Source organism: Pithys albifrons, chromosome 4, assembly GCF_047495875.1.
Source record: "Pithys albifrons albifrons isolate INPA30051 chromosome 4, PitAlb_v1, whole genome shotgun sequence".
Taxonomy (NCBI): domain Eukaryota; kingdom Metazoa; phylum Chordata; class Aves; order Passeriformes; family Thamnophilidae; genus Pithys; species Pithys albifrons.
This window is the reverse complement of record NC_092461.1, coordinates 58,472,678-58,497,354: the sequence shown is the minus strand read 5'-3', so window position 1 is coordinate 58,497,354 and position 24,677 is coordinate 58,472,678. Positions and strand designations below refer to the sequence as shown.

General features: G+C 41.7%; 1 long non-coding RNA gene across 1 annotated transcript in view; it reads left to right on the top strand.

The window, feature by feature from the left end:
• Positions 1 to 24,293, top strand: part of LOC139671461 (uncharacterized) — a 62,651-nt gene extending 38,358 nt beyond the window's left edge. The window contains exon 2 of the long non-coding RNA XR_011697727.1: positions 23,815 to 24,293. This is a non-coding gene — a long non-coding RNA (uncharacterized lncRNA). The remainder of the gene's footprint in view (positions 1 to 23,814) is intronic.
• The last annotated feature ends 384 nt before the right edge of the window (positions 24,294 to 24,677 follow it).

Sequence of the window (24,677 nt, the reverse complement as noted above, 5' to 3'; positions counted from 1 at the left end):
AACTGCAAGAGTCTGACTAATCACCCTGTTTTTATTCTTTACATTAACCAGCTTCTATACAGTGGCATCACTAAGGGAAAAGAAAACAATATTCCAAAGTACACTATCATAGGTTGGTTTAACTTAATCTCTCGCTTCAGCCTGCAGTACTTGTCAGAAAAATATATTAACATGGGACTTTACTGTTCTCAGAGTAGTCTTTGTCAAGAGTTTGAAATGTCTAAAACAAAATAATTAAAGAATCCTTGTAAGTTGTACTTCAGTGTTCTGATCTTTCTTTGTATTTTTAATTTTTTCTGAAAAAAATTTAACATATGCTTCCGAAAAAGAACTGAGAAACCAGTTACATGAAACTATATTTCTTCTACTGTAAACTACTCCCCTGGCTGTAGTCAACACTATGCTGAATTTTGGAGCTGGATTTTGCAGCTTTTGCTCTGAAACAGTGATGAGCACTTCACTATACTACTATGGTAAAGATCTATTTATAGACCTATCTTCAAAATTAATTTCACCAAAAAAAAAAAAAAAGGAACACCATATTCAGATTGAAAAAGACTATTACATTCTTTCCTGTTCCGCCTCCTACAAATGCAAGTTCATTTCTACAGCACACTGTCTGTTTGCTCCATAATTTGTTGCTTAAAAGTCTAGGGCTTTACATCTCTGAGAAAACTGCAGCAGAGCAACACTTTCTCCTCCCACTCCTAAGACATTTTCCTGACTCAAAAATTCTTCCTAATCAGCTGTACACAATGATATGCTTTCATGCCATACTTCCATTTCTGTTCTTCAGAAGGTGCAATAGTTTTTTTTACAAAACTTTTCTCATTAGTAACTGTTTTCAGCTCTTAGCTATGTGCTTCCCAAAGAGAGTGAAAATGTGGACTCTATCTACTTTTCATACTTGTTTTTTTGTTTTTGTTTTGTTTTGTTTTGTTTTTAAGAAACACAGCACAACTATGCTTTTGTACACACAAAAATGTCTGCAGTATGACATACAACTATGATAACCTCAACTTACTTATACATTCTCCATTTCTTTTGTATGCAAAAATGCTTGCTTATGCTAAACTCTGGGTTCTTTGCATAATGAGACACCAGTGCTTTCATAGAGTAACTCATCCAGCTTTCTCTGTTCATTCTCACGTGTCCATAAATATATACTTGCCCTAAACACTGTTCTTGAGGTCCATCATGGGTTCATACGTGTCAGCAACAAACTATAACCCTACTGCTTCCAGAGACTTGGATCAGATTTTGTAGTAGCTTGCTGTGATCTTCTTTCTGTTAGGCATATGGAAGCGCTGTGAACATGGCTGTGCAAATAGTCTTTTTAATCAAGTGGGCTGTCGGTTCATCAATTTGGAACTCTCGATAGTTGTAAGTATGCAGATATTCATGCCAAAACAAGAGCAACAATGAAAATTGAAAATTGTGACAAACATATCATACTTTGAAAATGTCAGCACAGTAACATTTGTTAGACATATCCTCATAGACAAATAAAAAATGGTCTTAAAATTTTAAGAGATTAAAAAATCCCTGAGTTTCTGCCTTTATTGGTCTCAGATAAAGTCTGTCATATGCTTTGAAATACTGACCTGCAGCATTTGGAAAGTAACTGTTTCACAGAAAGAGCATTCACTGTACCTGATTTCCCAGAATGGCTATAGGTAAAAGTCTTTCTTATTTGCACAAAAAATGTCATGACTCTGTGCACAAACCCTACTAATGCAGCCATAGGGGCAGTGTTCATAGTGGCAATCAGTACAGCACTACAGAAGCATTTGGAGAGCAAATTAATGTATGCTAAGGTCTGACATTCATACCATATGCATTTTAGGGGAAGTCTACAGCTTTACAGGCTGTGGACTAAATATGTTAGGGTTTGGAGGAGCATGCTTTGGGAGCACATCTGGTTTGGTTTCCCGTGAAAGAAATTGAGTCTGTGCACTCAGAGCTTGGTTCTTGTGTGAATCTAACTGGTAAGTGAGGATGATCAGAAGATTCATCTCAGAACTACACTCCTGAATAAGACTGAAGTTCAGGACACCCAGAACTAATGAAGCATCCAATTGTGCTCTTTAGCATACTTGTCATACCCAATTCAAGAATATAATGAGTGACAAACCAAAATATTCCAATGTCTATTTGCTTTTCTTTGCCATATGTAGAGTTTGGTCAGGGGGTGTGGGGGTGGTTGTTGGGTTTTGGTTAGCTTTTTCACCTTCATTTTTTTTAATGGCTTATTCTCCAGTGTCTTATCTTTTCTAGAAGAAAAGGGAAGTGCCCTAAGGGACTTTGAGTGCTGTTGTGATCAGGCCCCTCTCAGCCAAATTTCTGGATCAGTGCCTTAAATAACAGTTCTTTCTTTGTTAAAACAATGGGTATACTCCTCAGCAATATTGTGCATGGATTCTGCATAGGTTTATGGATTGGAGAGAAGGTTAGAGAGAGGGAGGAAACAAGAGAAGAACACTAAATGGGCAATAAACACTATTAAATCTCTTTAGTTCTCACAGTTTGAAATACACACTGCCTAAGATTGTGTCATTTAGTCACATATACACTGTCAGAGTGATCTCAGGAGCATTAGTCTGGCACTGAAAGTTACCTTAGTGATTTTGCTGTGAGATAGGAAAAAAAGGCTGAACCAGATGGAGAATTTAAAGGCATTGCCAAATGATCAACAAACTCAAAGGACTTTCTGAAAATAAAAAGGAGAGGAAAGCAAGGGAGAATAAGAAACTTGTAGAGGTTCTTCTTTGTATGTTTTAGAATAAATTAGGTATTGTAAATTAAGCTTGTATTTTCATTTATAGTTTATAGGAACTAGGAGAATACTAATTTCTACCTGATTTCTCTTCCATTCAGCTAAAGGAAAAGAAAATAATTTTCATAGCATGGTTCTTGAATTTGAAAAAGAAAAACAGACTACAGTTTTCCTCAAATATAATGAAGTGCAAATAGGCAAAGCATTCAAGTTTTGTCCTAGTAAGTATATGCTTATTCAAAATCAAGGCGAATAAATTATGGTGTTCAAAACTGCTGCATATAATTGCTTGTGCTTTTTTTATGATAATAATGTACCTCTCCAATATCACAGTATCTTTTCATCTTAGCATTTATATTACATGGGAAGTTCATAATAACAGAATTTGATCTTAACAGCATAAAACATTTTAAATTCCTCAACGCTTTTTAAAAGATAGACAACTATCTGTTGCATGCAAAGTTAATTTATTACTTTTTTCTCTTCAGAACTTCTTACAAGTACAAGAAAATCCAGCCAAAAAAGCCCTAGAAAAAAAAATGTCTTGCTGAAGCCACAAGGAATTTGGGCTCATTCATGAGCTACTTTTTTGCATGTTCCACTTTGCAAAGAGCACATAATGTCCAAAGGAGTCACTGATGAGTTTCTTTAGTTAGTCACAGAGGAAAAAATAGAACTTTTTGAAAATGTCCTGATTCTTTTACTGTATGAAGATCGGAGTAAAAATTAGAAAGTTAGTTTTATGAAAATGTGTATCTGAACCCCTGTATTCTGACTGTTTGGCAAGTAACAGTTTAACTCCAAAGTCTGTAGTGATATTTAAAAGTTATTTAAAAGGAAATAATCTGTCTTTAAAAGAAATGCAGCAACAACTGGAAAGCCTCACTGCCTTCTGTGATACAATGTGTTGATCAGGAATTACTAAGTTAAGAAGTAAAGATAATGTTCTGCTTTTCCTGGGTCATTTGTGTGTTGTAGATGTTTTGCTAGCATTTAATCCAATTATAACAAGTGTACTGATTCCTTCAAACACCAAGAAGTTATGACAGAAAAAAAAATGCAGAGTGTAGAAGATTGGTAGAATTGTTTCTGGGGATAGATTTATAGAGGATGTGAGGCATTGAAATTTCACCTGAAGTCCCTTTGACTTTATGGTACTGTAACATTTTGATCCAGTTCTGTCATGTCTTGAGCACAGACTCACTGTGTTTGTCTCAAACTTTCAACCATAAATTGTACAACAGACAAACATACATAAAATCAAAGCAACTCCACTGTCTCGTCTCTCGAGAATGACAGAGGATATAAATAAGATTGTGCATTGTATTTTGCATGAAGTATATTGTGTTTAGAAACCTATTATCTGGAAATCCTATGATCTCTGTCATTCATTATTGGCATTAAGAAAGTAATACAGAATTCAGGTTTCTTTGTGTATGTTCTGCAGTTTTTCTTGAGATGATAATTTTAATTCTACAATACTCCTACTATTTTCACTAACATTTCTAGAAATTGTCTTACCTAAATTTTAGAAATTATAATCCTGATGTCTAATGTCATTGCAATGCACAAACCTGCATGTTCAGTAAGATCGGAACTTCTTTTTTCAGAAAAAAAAAAAAAAACAAAAACAAAACAAAAACACACCAAAATCTTGGTGCAAGTAACACAAAGGGATAAAAACATAAATGTATGTTCTGCCTCAATATAGATATACTGCCCTAGTGTCTCTCTTTTCTAATCCAGTCTAAAGTATGCAGGTTTCTTGCTTTCAGGCTCAGCTACTACCAGGAATAAAGTCAGTTTCTGTGACAACTTTAGATTACTTATAGCAAATGTTAGGAGTGAAGACATACACAGGGAAGAAAATGGGATTTAGAATCTGGGACTACTTCTCTTATCAGCACACTTATGCATGGCTCATGCTTGTGCTTATGGACAGTCCAGTATCATTCACTGGTCTAAATTGTTAGCTTTTTAGACCATACTCATGCCATAACTCTCTGTTCAGGCTCAGAAAGGAAGAGCACAAGACCTGGAAGGGAAAAAAGCGTTCAGTGCTTTGAATGTAAACCATGGTGTTCCTTGTACTTCATGTTATTTACTGATGTATGTGTAGCCCCAATCTTTATATTCAGCCCTCTGAGTGTCGTGTGCTACTGAGTCAGATATGATGAGATGTTGACAGATGTCATTGCTTTTAATCATAGATTTGATAGAAAAGGAGCTACAAGAAGCACGATATTAAGGTTCATAAATAGCAATTTGTAAAATCCATTCACTGTTGCTGGTTGCATTAAGGAAATATATAGCAGAGCCCTCTTGGGGAGTGGAAATTGCACTAGTTTTGAACATGAGGCCAGAGGACAAGTATTGATGTTTTTTCATAATTGTTGTGTATTTTTAGGTTACCCACTATGCTAGCTCCACCAGGATAGAACTTGACTACTTTTTCTTAAGACAAATTGATTTGCTCGCATTTTCCAATAAGGTTGTTAATATGAAATTACTTCTATGGAAAAAAAAAACAAAAGAACTTTAATTATTTTATATTAGAAGGCTGTGAGTTAGCTTGATCTTGTTAACATATACTGTAGTCATAGTGTCATAAAATAGTTGGAGTTGGAATGGACCTCTAAAGGTCATCTAATTAGAACTCTCAGCAATTAGCAAGCAGTATGTTAGTTAGTCACTAACATACAAATCACTAAGATACCAGCTCTAATAATATGCTTTGTATCCTCCTAATTTTTGATAATTAGCAAGGTGTGTGTGTCCTTCTTATCAATAACCAAAACACACATGACTTATTTTCCCTGGTCAAATTCTCTAACAATAATAATATACCATGAACAAACACATTCAAAGAACATTCATAGTGCATGTAGGTTCTCTAAATATCTCTAAATATTTAGAGATATCTCTAAATATTTCCTAGCAGAACTCTTTAATTTGTGTTCTTGGTGAAGATAAAGAACACAATGTTTCCTTTCAAATTGAAAAACCCCAAATAGCATTAAAATATTTTCATATGAGATGAAACAGCAGGGTTTGTTTTTTTCCTCCCAACCCCCCCATTCTCAGAAATGGTAGAAATATTCAGGCAGAAACAGTAGAGGGAGGGAAAGATATAGAAAACTTTCTTTTGAAACTGCTAACATTTAGAAAATTTCTAAACAATTGGAGGTAAAGCCTTCATGCCCAAAATAGAGTTCAGTTCAAGCTTGCCATGGACAGCTTTGTCTGTAGTTAGCTATGCATGACTTTTTATTTTTGTCAAATATTTCATGCTGAATGCTTGCTGAATTGTTTGTGTGAACAACTCCCATCTGCAGGTTGTTTAGAAACTGCCTAGTGCTACTTTTTCTCTTGGGTTATGTGACTAATTTTGTCATGCATTACTTACAATAAAAGCAATTAAGCTCCAAGCCCAGATCAGGGTGCTGTAGATGTGCCAAGTACACACACGCTTTGCCCGTAGCAACTTGCATTCTAATATGAAACAGGTCCCAACAAATTGTGGGAACATTAGTAGACAGTGGAGAACATGCTGCATGTGTCAAGGAACTTAACAGCACTAGGTATATGCTTTCATGCTGCCCTGTCTCTGTCCCTCTGCCAGTATTTGATTTCAGTGACGCAAGTCCAGGGTAAGTGTATGGAACTTGGGAGTACTAAATCATTGAAGATTGTTTTAGAGGCAAATAAATCCAATGTGTGTTCATCAGTATATACACATGCATACCTGTATCTCAGTCAATTGCTGACATTGCCCTTTGGCATCATAGTGTGGGTCTCATTTGCTGCCCCGGCTGAGGTAGTGCTGGCAAGAGTCACGGCAGCAGCTCCAGCTCCTTGGCTGCAAATGGGGAAGGGTGAGGCTGCAAATGCTCTGCCATCAGCAGTTCCCAGGGTTTGGATGTAACTCAGCAAGATGGACTTGTTTGTAGTTGAGACTCTTAAGAGCATTTATACAGGCTATCTGAAGTTTTTGAGGATTCACAAACTGGCCTGCAATAGCTGTTGTCATAATGACTGCAAATAAAATCTTCCCATGGGTAGTAGCCAAATTCTCATACCTGAAAATATTTGTATCTGTGTATTCAGCTACTTTAAAATAACTTGAGTAATGAGTAAACTATTAACTTTTATGTGGAGAAATTAATGAGCCATATGTGTTCCTGTAGTGAAGTTGCAATCTCCTTGTCCTGTAATTACTATTCAGAAAAAGAGTGATACTATTAAGAGAAATCTGTTTTCTGAGAACTAAAGTAAAGACAAAATTGCTCTTTTGGCTTGTGGCCCTGATGTTACATATGAACTTCGTCCTCTTGGGAGGCTTATACTCTTTCTGACAACACCCACGCTGCTTGATCAAAGGTGACTTTCGGATTCAGTGAATAACATCTGCTATGCTGGCTCATAACTTGTCACGCTGGGCATAGTTTTGCTCTGATAAGATCAGAATTCCTGGAAGAAATAGTAGCAATGGAGATTTGAAATAGCATTTGTCAAATCCTCCAAATGAAGAAAGCTTAGGGTGGACCAGAATACTGAATAGAGTATCTTTAAAGCTTACTTAAGCAGTTCCCTCAGTGGAAGGCAGTAATCATTCCTGTATGGTTTTGTTTACTGTGATACCTAGATATTTGTGATTGTATGTCAGTCACATTGACTGACCTCTGTCTTTTCAGTATCAGAATTAAAGTTAGTGTAGATGCTATGGTGTAAAGTAAGGGAAAAGTTGCTCCTGGAGATTCTTTACTCAATGACAGAAAAAAACAGAGTCACTTCTGCTCATTGCCAATAATATAACCCAGACTGCCCCAACCTACAGCTTCTAAAACTCTGTTATTTTATATTTTACAGATGTATTTTCTTTCCCAGGTCTATAAGGAAAAATAAGTAGTGTGCTATGTATTTGTTTTTATTGCCTGTGGACCAGCAAGTCTGGGTAAAACCATCAAATAAACAGATTGTATTTTAGGGCCAGTTATAACTGTACAATAGCTTTTATTGGGGTAGGCATACTGAGCACTTGAGGTTGCCAAATACTATATCAGGCAGTAACATGATTTCATGGGATCATGGAATGGGTAAGGTTGGAAGGGACCATTTGTAGGTTATCTGATCCAACCTTCCTGTTGAAGCACAGGATTGTTTCCAGAAAGTTCTTGAATATCTCCAGTGAGGGAGACTCCACAAGCTTTCTGGGCAATCTGTTCCAGTGTGTGGTCACCTGCATAGTAAAGAAGTTCTTCCTCATATTCAGGGTGGAACTTCCTGTGGATCACTCTCTGCCCATTGCCTCTTGTCATATTGCTGGGCACCACTGCGATGAGCCTGGTTCCATACTCTTGACACCCTTCCTTCAGACAATTAGACACTGATGATCCCCTCTCAGTTGTGTCTTCTCCAGGCTGAATAGATCCAGCTCTCTCAGCCTTTCCTCATACAAGAGATGCTCCAGTACCCCATTCATCTTTGTTGCCCTCCTTCAGGAGCTTCCTATCTCTCTGGGGAGCCCAGAACCAGACACTGCACTCCAGATGCAGCCTCACTAGCACTTCCCTCGATCTGCTGACAATGTCCTTCCTAATGGATCCCAGGATATCGCTGGTCTTCTTAGCCACATGGACACACTGCTGGCTCACAGATGGCTTGTGGTCCACCAGCACCCTCAAACCCTTCTCAGCAGAGCTGCTTTCCAGCTGGTCAGTCTCCAGCCTGTACTGGTACCTGGGGTTATTCTTCCCCAGGTGCGGAATGCAGCATTTGCCTTTGAACGTCACTATGTTGTTCTCCACCCAACTCTCCAGTCTGTCCAGGTCTCGCTGAATGACAGCACTGCACTCTGTGGTATTGGCCACTCCTTCCCAGCTTTGTATCCTCAGCCAACTTGTTGAGGAGGCACTCCATCCCTTTGTCCAAATCATTGATGAACAAGGTAAACAATTTTACCTTCATTCTATCTGATGTCTCAATCAGCTACCACATTCCCTGTCTTCAACCCTAAAATATCATACATTATCACCATGTGTAAATTACCCATATATAGATCTACACATCACCATTTTTATATCTCTAAATATATATTGATATTTATACTATTTGCATGTTAATTTGGGTTTGTGAAACATGAAAGGTATTGCAAAGTATTGTCATTGTAACAGGGGGCCCTGGGCCTGTCAGATCTGTCACAGCACTGTGCTCCATTTGCTGAAATACTAGGAGTGGTAACTGAACCACAGAAGGAGATGAGAGGGCAATGAAATTTGTAAGAGCACCCGATTTTGATTGAACCATGAATAAATCAGCCTCTTCTTTGTCCCTTGTTTAAAGATGGAATAGACTATGGTCACAGCACCAAGTCTGACAGAGTTCAAGAAGTGTTTGGATACTCTCGGGCACATGGTGTGATTCTTGGCGATGATTCTGTGCAGGGCTGTTGGACTCAATGATCAGTGTGGGTCCCTTTCAATGCAGCATATTCTGTGATTGTGACTACTGTGGAACTGAGCAAGAAAATAATAATTTTTTTCCTATATAAAAGCTGTGATGTTTTGTATAGCACTTTTAAAAAGAGTAAACTGTGATTTTCCATCCAGCCTCTTTGGTTTTTACCTTTTTCCAAAAATTCCTGTGGTAATTTGATGAACACACAGCACACCAGCTTTTCTGCTGCCCTGTGCTACAGAAGCACTTCCCTTGTATCAGGACAATCCGCCTATCTGGAACATGCTACTGGCTGTGATCTCCCCAGGCACATGATGAATGATCTGCCCTGACATTTTGCAAGGAATGTGGTTTGTGTGTTTCGGAAGTGACCAATTTGTTTCTCTGTCTGATTTACTGAGAAATAGTCTTGTTGGGGTTTTTTTTTGTTTGTTTGTTTTTTAATGACATTAGAGGATTTCTTCCCTCTCATATTTCTTTTCCTCTCCATCCCCCTTTGCTGTAGTAGTTCAGTGGAAAGAACAGGCAGGTAAGTCTGTGTCTTGTCCATGACAGTATCTCTGTAACTCATGCTACAAGGTATCCTTCATTAGCATTTATATACAGGGAAAGCAGATATACCAATGCTTGACTTCACTACAAAAAGAAATAGAGGTTTGAGTGTTGTGAGCAGTTCACCCCAACTTCTCACTATATACCAGTGCTATTAGAACAAAATAATATTTAGGATGTGTCTAATTGCCTTAAAGTGGTTTACACTGGGGTAAAAGATGCTCAGGAATGGGCAGATAGAGGCTGTCTAGAGTGGGAGACAAAATTAGTACTTTGCCAAAGACAAGCATGTATTTCTTTCCCTTTCTCATGATCTTTTCTACCTGTTGTTTTGCTATGCATTAGTTCCCAGTTATGACTCAAACATCTTGTTGAAATACATCAAAGAATATTGTATCAGCCATGTGAACATGTCTCATTCGTGTGGTGTTTTAACCTATTCCTCAACCTCTTCTCATGAAGGGTTCTGTTCCTCTGTCGCAGAAATAGTTCATTTCCCTGGTTCTCAGGATACTAAAAAACTTAAAAATAGAATTATCTGTTTCCAATCCCTGTTCTGGCTGGCTTGGATATAAGCAGTTTTCTACTTAAAGAAGGAAATGACATTGGTTAAATAAGTCTTGAAAATGGGACAACCTTGCATTCATCACCTTCTTCTCTCTGGGTGTGGTGGAATGTGTCTTTGCAACCACTAATGATCTCTACACTGATCTGATTTACACCTAATCACAAATACTGGATATCAGTACTTTCAAAATAATTCCTTTTTCCCAGTTTAATAAGAAGTTGTCTCGGTTTGAGGGGAAAAACCAAAATGTTTTACCCACAAGCAGGGGAGGGGCCTCCTCCACAATAATCACACCACTCTTTATCAAATTTAAGAAAAGGAATTTTAATACAAGAAGGATAACTGCTATATATGTATATATATATGTAAACAGACTAGTGCAACCCACTTCCCCAACACCATAAGAGAAAAAAAGAAAAAAAAAAAAAACAAACAACAAAACCCAGCAGGTTTTCCTCCGGGAGAAAAGGTTATACTTAAGTGTCCTTGTCACAGCTCGGCTGGCTGCAGAGTGAGTTTCAGTCCCTCTCCAGCGAAACAGACGAGCAGTGGGCTTTCAGATGGACTCAGTCTCTTCCCCCTGTGTTCCCCGTCCAAGAAGCAGAAAGGTACGAGCAACCAGCAGCAAATCCAAGGCAGGCAGCAGCACGGCAGGAAAAGGTGGTCCGAAGTAGGCAGCGGCAAGACAGCCAGGGAAAAACCCCAGCAGTAACCAGCAGGGCAGCCTGCCTCCTTGGAGTCCCCACTCCCCCCTTCCGCCGAGCCAAGACTGAGCAGAATATCCAAAAAAAAACCAAAAGAGACAAACCTGCCCCCACCCCAGCGATCACAGTTAACTGCTTCTTTTGTTAACCGCTGGCCTGGGCAGTTAAGTGGCAGGGGAGAGAATTTACATAATAATCCCAAACTACAACATTATCCACCCCTAAATTCTCTTCCATGCCGATACTCTACATTAAACTTAAATTTTCTTTCAAATAATTAAGTGTTTACAAATACAGTAATATGAGTCGTTTACCCAGAGATAAGTTCCCCTTGAGGTATACATCGTGTTTCTCCATCTTCCTGCATCACCCACCAGGTGGAACCAGATCCTTGAGCAAAGACAACCCCACGAATGGGTTTGCCTTTGCCTGAGGCAGGGTTGATCCAGACTGTTTTCCCTAGCATACCTCTCAGGTGTATTACAGGGACTTTGTCTCCATCTACAGTGTGAAGGGGTTCTGATTGGGCAGGGCCGGCTCGATTGACAGAGCCTCTAGTGTTGACTAGCCATGTAGCCTTTGCTAAGTGTTGATCCCAGTGTTTGAAAGTCCCTCCACCCAACGCCTTCAAAGTGGTTTTCAACAGTCCATTACACCGCTCAACTTTCCCGGCAGCTGGTGCATGGTAGGGGATATGATACACCCACTCAATGCCATGTTCTCTCGCCCAGGTAGCAACTAAGCTGTTTTTGAAATGAGTTCCATTATCTGACTCAATTCGTTCTGGGGTGCCATGTCGCCACAGCACTTGTTTTTCCAGGCCTAGGATGGTGTTCCGAGCAGTGGCGTGAGGCACTGGGTGTGTCTCCAGCCACCCTGTGGTTGCTTCCACCATGGTGAGCACATAGCGCTTGCCTTGGCGGGTCTGTGGCAGTGTGATGTAGTCAACCTGCCAGGCCTCCCCGTACTTATACTTATCCCAGCGCCCACCATACCACAGGGGCTTCACTCTCTTAGCCTGCTTAATGGCAGCACATGTCTCGCAGTCGTGGATAACCTGAGAGATAATGTGCATGGTTAAATCCACCCCTCGGTCTCGTGCCCATTTATAAGTGGCATCTCTGCCCTGATGGCCCGAGGCATCATGGGCCCATCGAGCCAAGAACAGCTCTCCTTTGTGCTGCCAGTCCAGATCTGTCTGTGATACTTTCACTTGCGCAGCTCGGTCTGCCTGTTGGTTGTTGAGATGTTCCTCATTGGCCCGATTTTTGGGCACGTGTGCGTCTACGTGGCGGACTCTCACAATCAGCTTCTCTACTCGGGTGGCAATATCTTGCCATATATCGGCAGCCCAGATGGGTTTCCCTCTGCGTTTCCAATTGGTTTTCTTCCATCGGTCTAACCATCCCCAGAGAGCATTGGCCATCATCCATGAGTCGGTGTAGAGGTAAAGCTTTGGCCATTTCTCTCGTTCAGCAATGTCCAGGGCCAACTGCACGGCTTTAAGCTCTGCAAACTGACTCGACCCACCTTCTCCTTCAGTAGCTTCTGCAACTTGTCGTGTGGGACTCCATACAGCTGCTTTCCATTTGCGATTAGTCCCTACAATGCGACAGGAGCCATCGGTGAAGAGGGCGTAGCGTATTTCCTCTTTTGGCAATTGATTGTATGGTGGAGCTTCTTCCGCACGTGTCACCTGCTCTTCCTCTTCATCTGCTAGACCAAAATTTTCACCTTCAGGCCAGTTTGTGATGATTTCCAGGATCCCAGGGCGATTTGATTTTCCTATACGGGCGCGCTGCGTAATCAGGGCAATCCACTTGCTCCAGGTAGCATCAGTGGCGTGATGTGTAGAGGCAGCCTGTCCTGACAACATCCACTTCAGCACTGGTAGTCGAGGTGCCAGAAACAGCTGTGCTTCTGTGCCAATCACCTCTGAGGCGGCTTGAACTCCTTCATAGGCGGCTAGGATCTCTTTCTCTGTGGGGGTATAGTTGGCTTCAGATCCTCTGTAGCCTCGGCTCCAAAATCCAAGTGGTCGGCCTCGAGTCTCACCAGGCACCTTCTGCCAAAGGCTCCAAGACAGGCCATTATTCCCGGCAGCGGAGTAGAGCATGTTCTGTATGTCTGGTCCTGTCCTGACTGGTCCAAGGGCTACAGCCTGAGCAATCTCATGCTTAATCTGGTCAAAGGCTTGTTGCTGCTCAGGGCCCCAGTGGAAATCATTCTTCTTACGGGTTACCAAGTAGAGAGGGCTTACGATCTGACTGTATGCTGGGATATGCATCCTCCAGAACCCTATGGCACCCAGGAAGGCTTGTGTTTCCTTTTTGCTGGTGGGTGGAGACATTGCTGTGATCTTATTGATGACTTCTGTTGGAATCTGACGGCGTCCATCCTGCCACTTCACTCCCAGGAACTGGATCTCTTGGGCTGGTCCCTTAACCTTACTCCGTTTGATGGCAAAGCCAGCTCCCAAAAGGATCTGGATGATTTTCTCTCCTTTCTGAAAAACCTCTTCTGCTGTGTCCCCCCACACAATGATGTCATCAATGTATTGCAGGTGTTCTGGAGCCTCACCCTTCTCCAGTGCAGTCTGGATCAGTCCATGACAGATGGTGGGACTGTGTTTCCACCCCTGGGGTAGTCGGTTCCAGGTGTACTGCACGCCCCTCCAGGTAAAAGCAAACTGTGGCCTGCACTCTGGTGCCAGAGGAATGGAGAAGAACGCATTAGCAATGTCAATAGTGGCATACCACTTTGCTGCCCTGGACTCCAGTTCATACTGGAGCTCCAGCATGTCCGGCACAGCGGCACTCAGCGGTGGGGTAACTTCATTCAAGCCACAATAGTCCACAGTCAATCTCCATTCTCCATCAGACTTATGCACAGGCCAGATGGGGCTGTTGAAGGGTGAGTGGGTTTTGCTGACCACCCCTTGGCTCTCCAGTTCACGGATCATCTTATGGATGGGGATCACAGCATCACGGTTCGTTCGGTATTGCCGACGGTGCACTGTCGTGGTGGCAATTGGCACTTGCTGTTCCTCAACTTTCAACAGTCCAACAGCAGAAGGACTTTCTGAGAGACCTGGCAATGAGTTCAATTGTTCAATCCCTTCTGTCTGTACAGTGGCTATTCCAAAAGCCCATCTATGCCCCTTTGGGTCCTTAAAATATCCATTCCTGAGGTAGTCAATGCCCAGGATACATGGGGCGGCTGGACCAGTCACAATGGGGTGTTTCTGCCAATCTCTCCCTGTCAAGCTCACTTCAGCTTCTAGCACAGTCAACTCTTGAGATCCCCCTGTCACCCCAGAAATAGAAATAGTTTCTGAGCCCACATGTCCTGATGGCATTAATGTGCATTGAGCGCCAGTATCAACCAAAGCCTTATACTTTTGTGGGTCTGATGTACCAGGCCATCGAATCCACACAGTCCAATAGACACGGTTGTCCCGTGCCTCTACCTGGCTAGAGGCAGGGCCCCTCTAACACTGATCCTGGTCATAGCGGTCAGAACCTTTTCTCGATGAGTACACCTGGGAGGTGCCCTCCTGTGGGTCAGATTCTTGCCCGTGGGAAACTGGGACTGCACTTACTCTCACTGACCTTCTTCCATTCTCCTTCAGTTCTTGTACTCGGGCTGCAAGGGCACGGGTGGGTTTCCCATCCCACCGTCCCATGTCTTCTCCATGTTTGGCCAGGAAGTACCACATCTCAGTTCGTGAGGTCTGTCCACTTCCTCTGGCTGGGGGGCGTCTGGCTCTGACTTCAGAGGTTCTCATTCGCACTGGTGCCACTTGGAGACTTTCCCTAATTTCCTCTCTGATCGCTTTTACCTCTGCAGGCAGCGTCTTGAGACTCTCAACCAATGTCTCTACAGCAGAAATACGGGCCTGCATTGGGCTGTGGGTCATGCTTTCATATATCTGGAGCTTATTTGCTACTGCGCCCACTGTTTCATGGTTCTCTTCCCTATACATGGATGCCAGGAAATCGGTGTATTCAGCTGGCCCCGAGCGTGAAAGGTCCCACCACATATGTGGTGTGCATCTGACCTTGTCAGGGTCATTATTGGCTTGCCCACCTCTTCCAAAAAGCACGTCCATCATTGCCATCTCCCTCAGACGTAAAATTCCTTCTTCCATCGTCTTCCAAGTCTTCCTAATATGATGTTCCTGCAGGATTTCTCTATAAACAAACTTCTCTCTTACACTCGTTAGAAGTCGTGCCCAGAGTGAAAGGGGCTTTGATTCCCTCACGAACACCTGTTCAATAGCCACGTCCTGGGCCAGAGCCCCCAAAAACCTGGCTTCAGCACCATCCAGTTGTAAGGTTTCACCCATAAGGTCCCAAACTCGGATCAACCAAGTCAGGATGGGCTCACCCGGGTGTCGAGCAATGTCTTTCCGCAAACTACGGAGATTATCAAATGACAATGACTCAGTGATGATCTCAGGCTCTGGGTCTGCTTGCTGTGGAGGTGCAGCAGCCCCCTCATCGTCTGCTGGATGGTCTAATTTGGTCTTATATTTCCTTTTCTGAATAGGGGCAACTTCCATAGGCTTGGCCTGTCCTCCTGGTTTAGTCTCATCCTTTTCTCCCTTCACTGTGGCATCAGGGGTTTTATTCTCTCGCTTTTCCCCCTTCACTGGGCTAGGTTTCTGAATGCATTCTGGAAAAACCCTGGCCCTACCTTCAAACATTCTGTAAGTTGCAGGGATACAACCCTGCAGAAAAACCATAAAGAGCAAGATATCTCTGGCATCCAGGGAGAATTTAAACATCTCAAAAGCTGTTGTAGCAGACTTGAATGGGGAATGGACAAAGGGTTGGGAGAAGAGATTCCCCTTTGTTCCTTCCCAAGGGTCCGTACTATTATCACTGAATCCCCAGAGGTAGCAGCTTAGGTTGCGGCAGGAAAACAGCCTGGAGAGCACCACCCACATGACATCCAAAGGCATCGAATTCATGGCACCATAAATCCAGAGTAAGAACTCAATAATAATTGCGGCTATTTGAGTTTTGCTCATTGATTTGTTGATAAGACTTAAACCTGCCGCTCCTTTTGGCATGAATTTGTACCAACAAAAAGCCAATATATTATACAGGATGGTCCTGATGAACCCTAAGCTCAAGACCCACATGGTGCCACAAAATAGCAGTTATCCTTCTTTGTTTACAAGCCCCACACGTTGGGCGCCAAGAAATGTCTCGGTTTGAGGGGAAAAACCAAAATGTTTTACCCACAAGCAGGGGAGGGGCCTCCTCCACAATAATCACACCACTCTTTATCAAATTTAAGAAAAGGAATTTTAATACAAGAAGGATAACTGCTATATATATATATATATATATATGTAAACAGACTAGTGCAACCCACTTCCCCAACACCATAAGAGAAAAAAAGAAAAAAAAAAAAAAAAAACAACAAAACCCAGCAGGTTTTCCTCCGGGAGAAAAGGTTATACTTAAGTGTCCTTGTCACAGCTCGGCTGGCTGCAGAGTGAGTTTCAGTCCCTCTCCAGCGAAACAGACGAGCAGTGGGCTTTCAGATGGACTCAGTCTCTTCCCCCTGTGTTCCCCGTCCAAGAAGCAGAAAGGTACGAGCAACCAGCAGCAAATCCAAGGCAGGCAGCAGCACGGCAGGAAAAGGTGGTCCGAAGTAGGCAGCGGCAAGACAGCCAGGGAAAAACCCCAGCAGTAACCAGCAGGGCAGCCTGCCTCCTTGGAGTCCCCACTCCCCCCTTCCGCCGAGCCAAGACTGAGCAGAATATCCAAAAAAAAACCAAAAGAGACAAACCTGCCCCCACCCCAGCGATCACAGTTAACTGCTTCTTTTGTTAACCGCTGGCCTGGGCAGTTAAGTGGCAGGGGAGAGAATTTACATAATAATCCCAAACTACAACAGAAGTCTCCTGGAGATAAAAGCCTAGATGAACAGTGGAGGAATCACAGGTATCTGTAGGGGAAAATACCATTATATTACAATGAAAAATTGAAAATAGATTGCCAGCATTATTCAGCCTGAAGCACAGAAGAATTAGGAAGCACTTGCCTGAGGAACTGCAAGTGATGAAGTGCTCAGAGAAGTTTTCTCTCTTTTCACTTTGTCATATTTTAATGAAACACAGTAATATATTAAAGGGGACTAAATTGAAGACTGACAAGAGGAGTTTTATAAACCATGCATGCTTGTGGCTGTGCTTGGGTGTTTGTGTGCATAGGAGGGGAGGAGAGACCTAAGTCCTGCCACTTTTTCCACAACACAAAGAAATAAACAAACAGGTTGTTAGTGGATTCAGGGCCAAATATTTCATGAATGTGTACTATTTTCTGATGTATTTTCTCCTTTTTGTTGGCATTTAGCATCTAAAAATCTTACTGTATCAAATTACATGGTATTACAGCAGCCCCTCTTGCCATGTAGTACAGAAATGCAGGATAACTTTGGATCTCCTTAATAAACCCTAATGGCCATCAGTAGTTTATGATTTAAGAAATGGATGCAGCACATCAGACTACAGAAAGGGGGAACAACAGACTTCACTGTAGTGCACTAATACTATGTATCTCACGACAGTTATGAATCATGTAATAGCTAATTTGGCATCTGGCCATATAGAAGGAAAAGCTTTGACAGCCAAATATTTTTCTTTGCTTTTCTTTGGTAAACAAAAGATGAAATATTTGGACTGCTAACAGCTATTCATTACTGCAGAATTTGGGTTCAGAACTTCAAAGACCTTATCTGTCATTCTGGGGTTTGTTGTAATATTTCTCTCTTAAAATGGTTTTAGTAATATTTTTAACCACTGAAGAGTTTCCTGCTCATGAGAATAAGTTCAGTATTGACATAAAGTTACTTTGATCAAGAAAAGATGGTATTTCAATCACTCTTCGGTAGCAACTCTCTTAAAGTTTCTAATTATTTTTTTAACAACAAAAGCATTGAATACTTTAACCATTATATCTGTCTTAAATATAAAGCCTGCAATAGCCTTAGGTGCCTAAAATATGCATGAGAGAGGCATGCTGTCAAATAATGAAAAATAACAGAAAAAGTAAAAATGAATGTGCAGAGCTCTACAACAAATCTCTTTTTCCCCAGTATTTTTGGAAGTTCATTTCAGAGGGAGAGCTGACAATAATTTCTTTCATTCCACAGCATTACAAGATGATGTTTTACAACCTTGGACATTATCCTATAATAAAAGGGAAGTTTAAATTCATTCTACTCTGGAGTGAGAATTCAGAGCAGGAAGTGTACTACAAGGCAGCATGAGCAGCTCTCTGTTTGGCACTGCTGACGATAGAAAGGTAGTTGGAGAGCATCAGTAATGCTTAGATGATGACAGTGGGTTTCTTAGGACGTTTCATAGCATCATAGAATTTTTTAGGTTGAAAAGGACCTCTAAAACCCCCACATCCAACTGTCTAGTGGAGTGATGGTAGATGATTGAAAGTCACTCAGTGAGCACTTCCACCAGCTCTCCCAGTACCCTTTGGTGGATCTTATCTGGCCTCATAGACCTGTGATTGTCTAAGTGGTGTAGCAGGTGCCTGAACATTTTTCTTGGATTGTGGGGGCTTTGTTGTGCTCCCTGCCCCTGTGTTCCAGCTCATGGGGACTAGATGCACAGAGAACAACTGGTCTTGCTACTAAAGAGTCCCACAATGATACCTGTCTTGTCCTTCTACTGATTCTTATGCATGAACACTCAATCCTATTGTTGCCATCATTAAACTCTAGACAGTCAAAACACTCCCTGAGATATAGGGAGTGCCTATCCCTTCTGAAAAGTTTATAGACATCCATTCAAGCCCTCCAGATATGTGAATCATATGCCAGTTTTCCCGCTGCACAAAAAAAGCTCTTACCTTTCCTAGGAATAGAGTATATTTTGTAAGAAATCCCTAATTCTCTAATTAGGTTTGCTATTATGCAGTTTTTATCCTTCTGTTGTTTTTGCTGATCTTACTCTGAGCATTTGGTATTCATTAGTTATGAATGTGCTGAGGACTGAAGTGCAGTGTGGACTCAGTAAACTGACAGTCAGTAAACTGGCAGAACAGTTCAAGGGATTCAGCTGAAAATCCTCTGTTGAAACCTGTGGCTAAATAGCCTCACTAATATACTCAGTAATTTCAAACTTGTTTCCTAAAAACTGCTGTTCACAGACCATTTACAGCTATAGATGGCTTGCAGTCAGAAACAGTTTTCTTATAAATATCTTTATTCTGAGGAATTAATTTCATTTTGCCAGCTGGGTGCAGCAAAGAACAGTTAGTAAACCAGTGCTCCTTATCCTTGTAAACGCTGACTGTGGGATATTCCTCATTTTGTTAGCAATGATGAAGAGTAAGTAGTTATCATTTGGACCCCATCTGCATGCCCATCTTTTTATACGGGATAATGGCTGGGCTAGTGCCTCTTTGTTTGCTAATGCAGCTCTTTCCACTCACACTCACTCTGCCAGTTTTGTGGTGCCTGTCGCCAAGCACTTATGACCTTTTATTATGCAAAGACAGCTGTAGCAGGCACTGGCCATAAATCCCACTACTCTGGCAGTTTGTAGAATTGGGCAATTCTGGAAAAGCTTACATGGCCAAATGGCTGCTCATCATTAGCAACAGAACAAGGGCAGAGGAGTTGAATAATGCCAATCTTCCCCAGCTCAGCTACATATACATATATGTACTGAGTAGCAAGAACCTACATTTTCTCCTTAGTTAGCTACAATTATCAGCGCTAAAGATTCCATCATGGACTGCTCATTTGGCTTTAAGAACAGGCTGACAGTTGCTTAAATTACAGCCTAGATGTACTTGCTTGAGAGCTTTAATCTCCTGCCGTTGTCTCTGGCCAGTACTGTGTTGTCATGCTGCACTACTACCTGCAGCTTCCTGCATTATCTGGTGCAGGATATCCTCCTAAGGCAATATGTACTTGGTGACCTTCCATTGTTATTCCATGGCCTGCAAACAGGTTGGAAACACAACTTAAAAAGTGCACAGCCTACGGCTGTTACAACTGACATGCAGGAAAATATCAATCACAATTATCAGAAGAATCTGATATACACTTAGAAGTTTTTGTAAGTAATGCAACCATAAATCATGGGATGCTTTTTCTGTTCCTTGACTCAGTATGCATTTTAGGATTTTGCTGATGAGTTAATAAGTAGGTAGTTTGAATATTTTTTGCCTTTAAAGCCACAGACATAAATTGTGACTAATGATTAACAAAATTCAGAAGCCACAGCAAATTGAAATAGAAGGTTTTATTGCAATAATGCATTTCTAAATAGAAATTGGTACACTTGGAGCCATTTCCATGGGAAAGCAATTTCCCCCAGGAATCTAACAAATATACAACTAAAAGTATAAAAGGTTTAATTACACAGAAAACTGAAAAATGCAGTTGCTGCAGTAAGTCTATATTAATTTGTAACAGTGAACTAATTAAAAATCTAAGCAATCTTTTTTGACAATTGGTTCTATTTAAGTATATTGCATTTGTAAATGCAAAATTAGTGCTATCTTAAAATTCAAAGAAGTCACAATAGCTACATCTCAATCAAAGTTATCTTGACTGTGTGGACTTTAAAGCTCAGGTCCAAGCCAGTGTTCATATTGCAGTATCCTTGAGCTGACTAGTCCTGCCATTTACTGCATGGGTCTCTGGGTATTTCCATGTGTTGAGGTTGTCTGCCTCTGCACTACTTCCAGTTCTGGAGTTTGCTCAAGAGGAATCAGTTCAACCTTGCCTGTAGCTTGTTCTTAAAATGACAGTTGCTACCACCTCTTCTCCTTGCAGGGCTGGGTGCTGTTGCTGCTGACCTTTCATGCAGCTGCCTTTGGGATTTGTAGTGGAAGGAAGCAGAACAGTCCAAGAGCCCCTAGCTCAGTTTTAACTCGTGTAATTTCCTAGAGAAAAAAAGGACTTGAATGAAGTCTTGTTAAGAAAAAGCAATGTGCCTGTAATTGTTGCTGGAAGTTTTCAGATGCTTTTTGCCCACTTTTCCTCCCTGAATAGCATGTCGTGAAAATTGTAATTGAGAGAACCATGTCACAAATTATCCTGGAAAACTTCTCTGAACATGAACTCGAACAGTCTTTCTTCTGAATATCAGAGGTGCCAGTTTGCTTTTTTTCTTTTGGCGTGTGTATGACTACTAATAACTTTTTACTGTACTGGGTGCATGATTCTGTCCTCTCAAATTTGGCAAAGGTTTTCATACACCATGCACAGAAAGAGAACGTTCTCTGTCCCCCACTCCCCCCTTCCTCCCCCTCCAAGTTCCCAAGGGTGCTTTGTAACATGAATCATCTATGTATTATTTTCACAGAGACAGTTGGGCTATTTTAATTGCTAAGGAACTTTTTACATGTCCATTTTTTACAATATGATTTTCTTTGTTTATTCATAGTCTGTGAAGGAGTTGGTTCTCATTACTGATGGATTAGTGTGCATTCCAGCTCAACATGAAGTAGTTGGGTGTAAAGAACAGCTGTTGATACTTCCATAATAATTTAGAAAGTCAGTGGGTTGTAGCTACAAAACAAATGAGCCAGATTGTGCACCTGAACCATGTTGAGTTTGAATTTACAAGTAAGTAGTTTTGTTCCATTGCACAAAGAACATTACCACATGAATAATCCTATAGATCAATGGAAGCAGTTATAGAACACAGGGCTGTCGATAGGAAGCTAGCAGAACCTGATTCTTTTCTCTGAAATTTCCACCTGCCTCCACTGAGCTAGATTTTCTCCCCTCAGGAAAGCTACTCTGAACTATTAGAGATATGCTCCAGTTTAAGTGGTAACAGTAGCCAAGTACTTTTTTTGCAAGTAATGTGATATATGACAGAGAGTACCTATAGGTATATAGGTAGCTATGTTAATCCATAGCATTGGTCTCACTCAGTAAATGAGTCATTCAGGCCTATTATTTGAGGAAAGATACATTAAATTTGAGTTGTTATGTCCATCGCTGGAACTGTTAATAATTGCAGAAATGAATGGTAGAATTCTTTCTATTAGAATTCCTGACATTTTTAAAAGTTGACATTGTTGCTTGTCTGCCTGTGCCCCATGCCTGATCAGTGCAGTTGGTTCTATCTGCTTATTAAGTTCCTTTCTAACCCTTTCCTGTGCACTGCTATTCTATGTGCATCTCGGTTTCTGAAGGTCTGAGTGCTGCAGCAGGAACCAGACCATAAGACAAAGGGCCTGTGTGTTTCTGGTGTTTGTGTGACTCATCACTAGTGAAGATGTAGCCAGGTGGTAGGTGAAATGGCCTCGGGAACCAAGGAGGTGAGCAAGTCGGTAAGGGCCAGCTCTGGTCATGGGAACACGTGTGGATAGTGAGGCAAATTGCTGTAGGGACCCATCTTTTACACATGCGTGTATATTCTTACTCTTCTCCAGGAACACCCCCTTGTCACGAGGGAGAAGCTTGTGTGCTATGCTGGTGGTGGTATGTACCTCCAGTAGGGTCTCTTATGCCAGACAGGTCTCAGCTGAAGGGTCCACAGGCAGGATGGGCTTACTATAGCCCTCTGGCAACCATCATAGGAGAGGGACAACTCTAACTCCAAACCCAGGCAGATGGAGCTCTCTTAGCCCTGTAAGGCTCTCTCCCTAAGAGAAGAATACTCTAACTAAACCTACATCCTGAGGTATTTGCTGTCACCGTCCAAGCTTGCTCGGCCCTGACAGATGAACCTTACGAGTAAAGGGTGGGGCCAGTTCCACGCACGCTGTGCCTCACCTAAAAAATCCATTGTGCAGGCTCAAAGGGTTCACCTACATTGCAAAGCCCTGTAGCGACAGGTGAGGGTTGAAACGGCAGGTGATAGGAAGCAGCTGGAAGCCACAGACCCAACCCTGCATGCAGGCAGTTCAGGACCAGGCTTGCCTATCCTGCATCAGCTTTTTTAGCCACTAGCATGCTTGCAGCAAGTGTGGGTAGTGCCCTTCCCAAATCTTTGTTCGCGAAGCCTAGATACATGATAGTCTTGCTAGTAGACCCCCACCTTTGTGAGCCAGAGAGGGGAGCAGGTGGGTTTGTTGGTGATGTCTGTGTTTGTGTGTGTGCTCTGAGTGCCCATCTGTGATCTGTGGAGCCAACAATGTATGTATGTGTTGCATATGTGTGCTTAGAGTGCATGCACCTGCTGGGAATATGTCTTCAGTCAGGCTACTGCTCAGCGCTGGGGACACAGAGCTGCAGTAGCCTCACCTCTCTTGAGCTGTTAGATGTGCAGAGAGAGGAGGCAGCAGTTTGTTTTCTGAATGCCTGTAGGAAATCAGTGGGAATGGCTGCTGCTAGTGGAGCCAGAGGTAGTCTTTGCAGGGCAAAGGGGTTTCCAATCTCCACTGAGTTCCTGTGGGGGTTTACATAGGAGCCTGGTATGAGCCAGCACTTTGGGCAGGTGCAGAACCTGGGAGGGCACTGCTTCATGCCTATTCGGTGGTAAACCTCAACAGGACAACAGGGACTGTCCCTTGGCACTCCCACAAACTCACCTGGAGTGCAGAGCTGCTACTCTGTGCTGAGAGACAGAGTAGCAGCCTGTTATGATGCAAGGCACTGAATACCAAGGCCCCACTGAGTTTAGAACTGCACACTACCTCCTTCGCCTTCCCTATTGCCAGTACTAAATACAGCAGAGAATTCCTGGTTCCCTAAGACTGTGATTAACAGGATGTGTCTTTTGTGTACATGCTCACCTTTTTCCCCTTTTATAGGTGGCTGCATTTCTCCCTGAGCCCTAAGGAACCATAACTTCTACTTTGAAGAGCTAATCCCAGGTCTTCCCCAAACAGATACATCCATGGAAACACTGAAAATAAAAACAGAGGGGAAGCATTATGGAAACATATTCACCAGCAGGGATGAAGAATTTTTTAAATCTGAGCCTTTGGTGTTTGGTTTTTTTGGGTTTTTTTTTTGTTTTTTTTTTTTTTTGGTTGGTTGGTTGGTTGGTTGGTTGGTTGGTTGTTTTTTGTTTGTTGGTTTGGGTTTTTTTGGTTTTTTGTTTTTTTTGTTCTTGTATGGGAAGAAGCATCTTGTGGGGCTTTAATGAGTTCTTGGCAGAGCATCCCACAGTGCAACTTCTCAGTGGTCATGACAAGTGGCCTTCATTGCCTTGCCAAATATTATGCCATTGGTAAACCTCTCTGCAGCTCACTTGGTCACTATTAAATTTTCCTTTCTTACCTCTCTACACATTCCCATGTTTCTAAAAAGTGTGACAAGAAGAAATGGAATCAAATAAACAAAATAAATAAAGTTTTGACAGAAACATGATATTTGTGTTGCTAGTATAAATTGATCAATTTCTTTGAAATTATGTTTTGGTAAGAGTCTTGTTTTTATAGAAACACATTTACTAGAATAGGGATTCATGGCATTTAAGAACATTTCTTGAACTGCCAACTACTGGAGCAGCAGAACTTCCCACAATAGTGTGTATTTACAGATTCCATTGCCTTAGAACAATTTCTTGATGAAATGTCATGACTTTTCCACATCAATTTGTCATGGTTAACTTTCTAATATACTGAAACTAGCCTTTAAGAACAAGAGGTTACAGTGCCTTGTAGTTTTA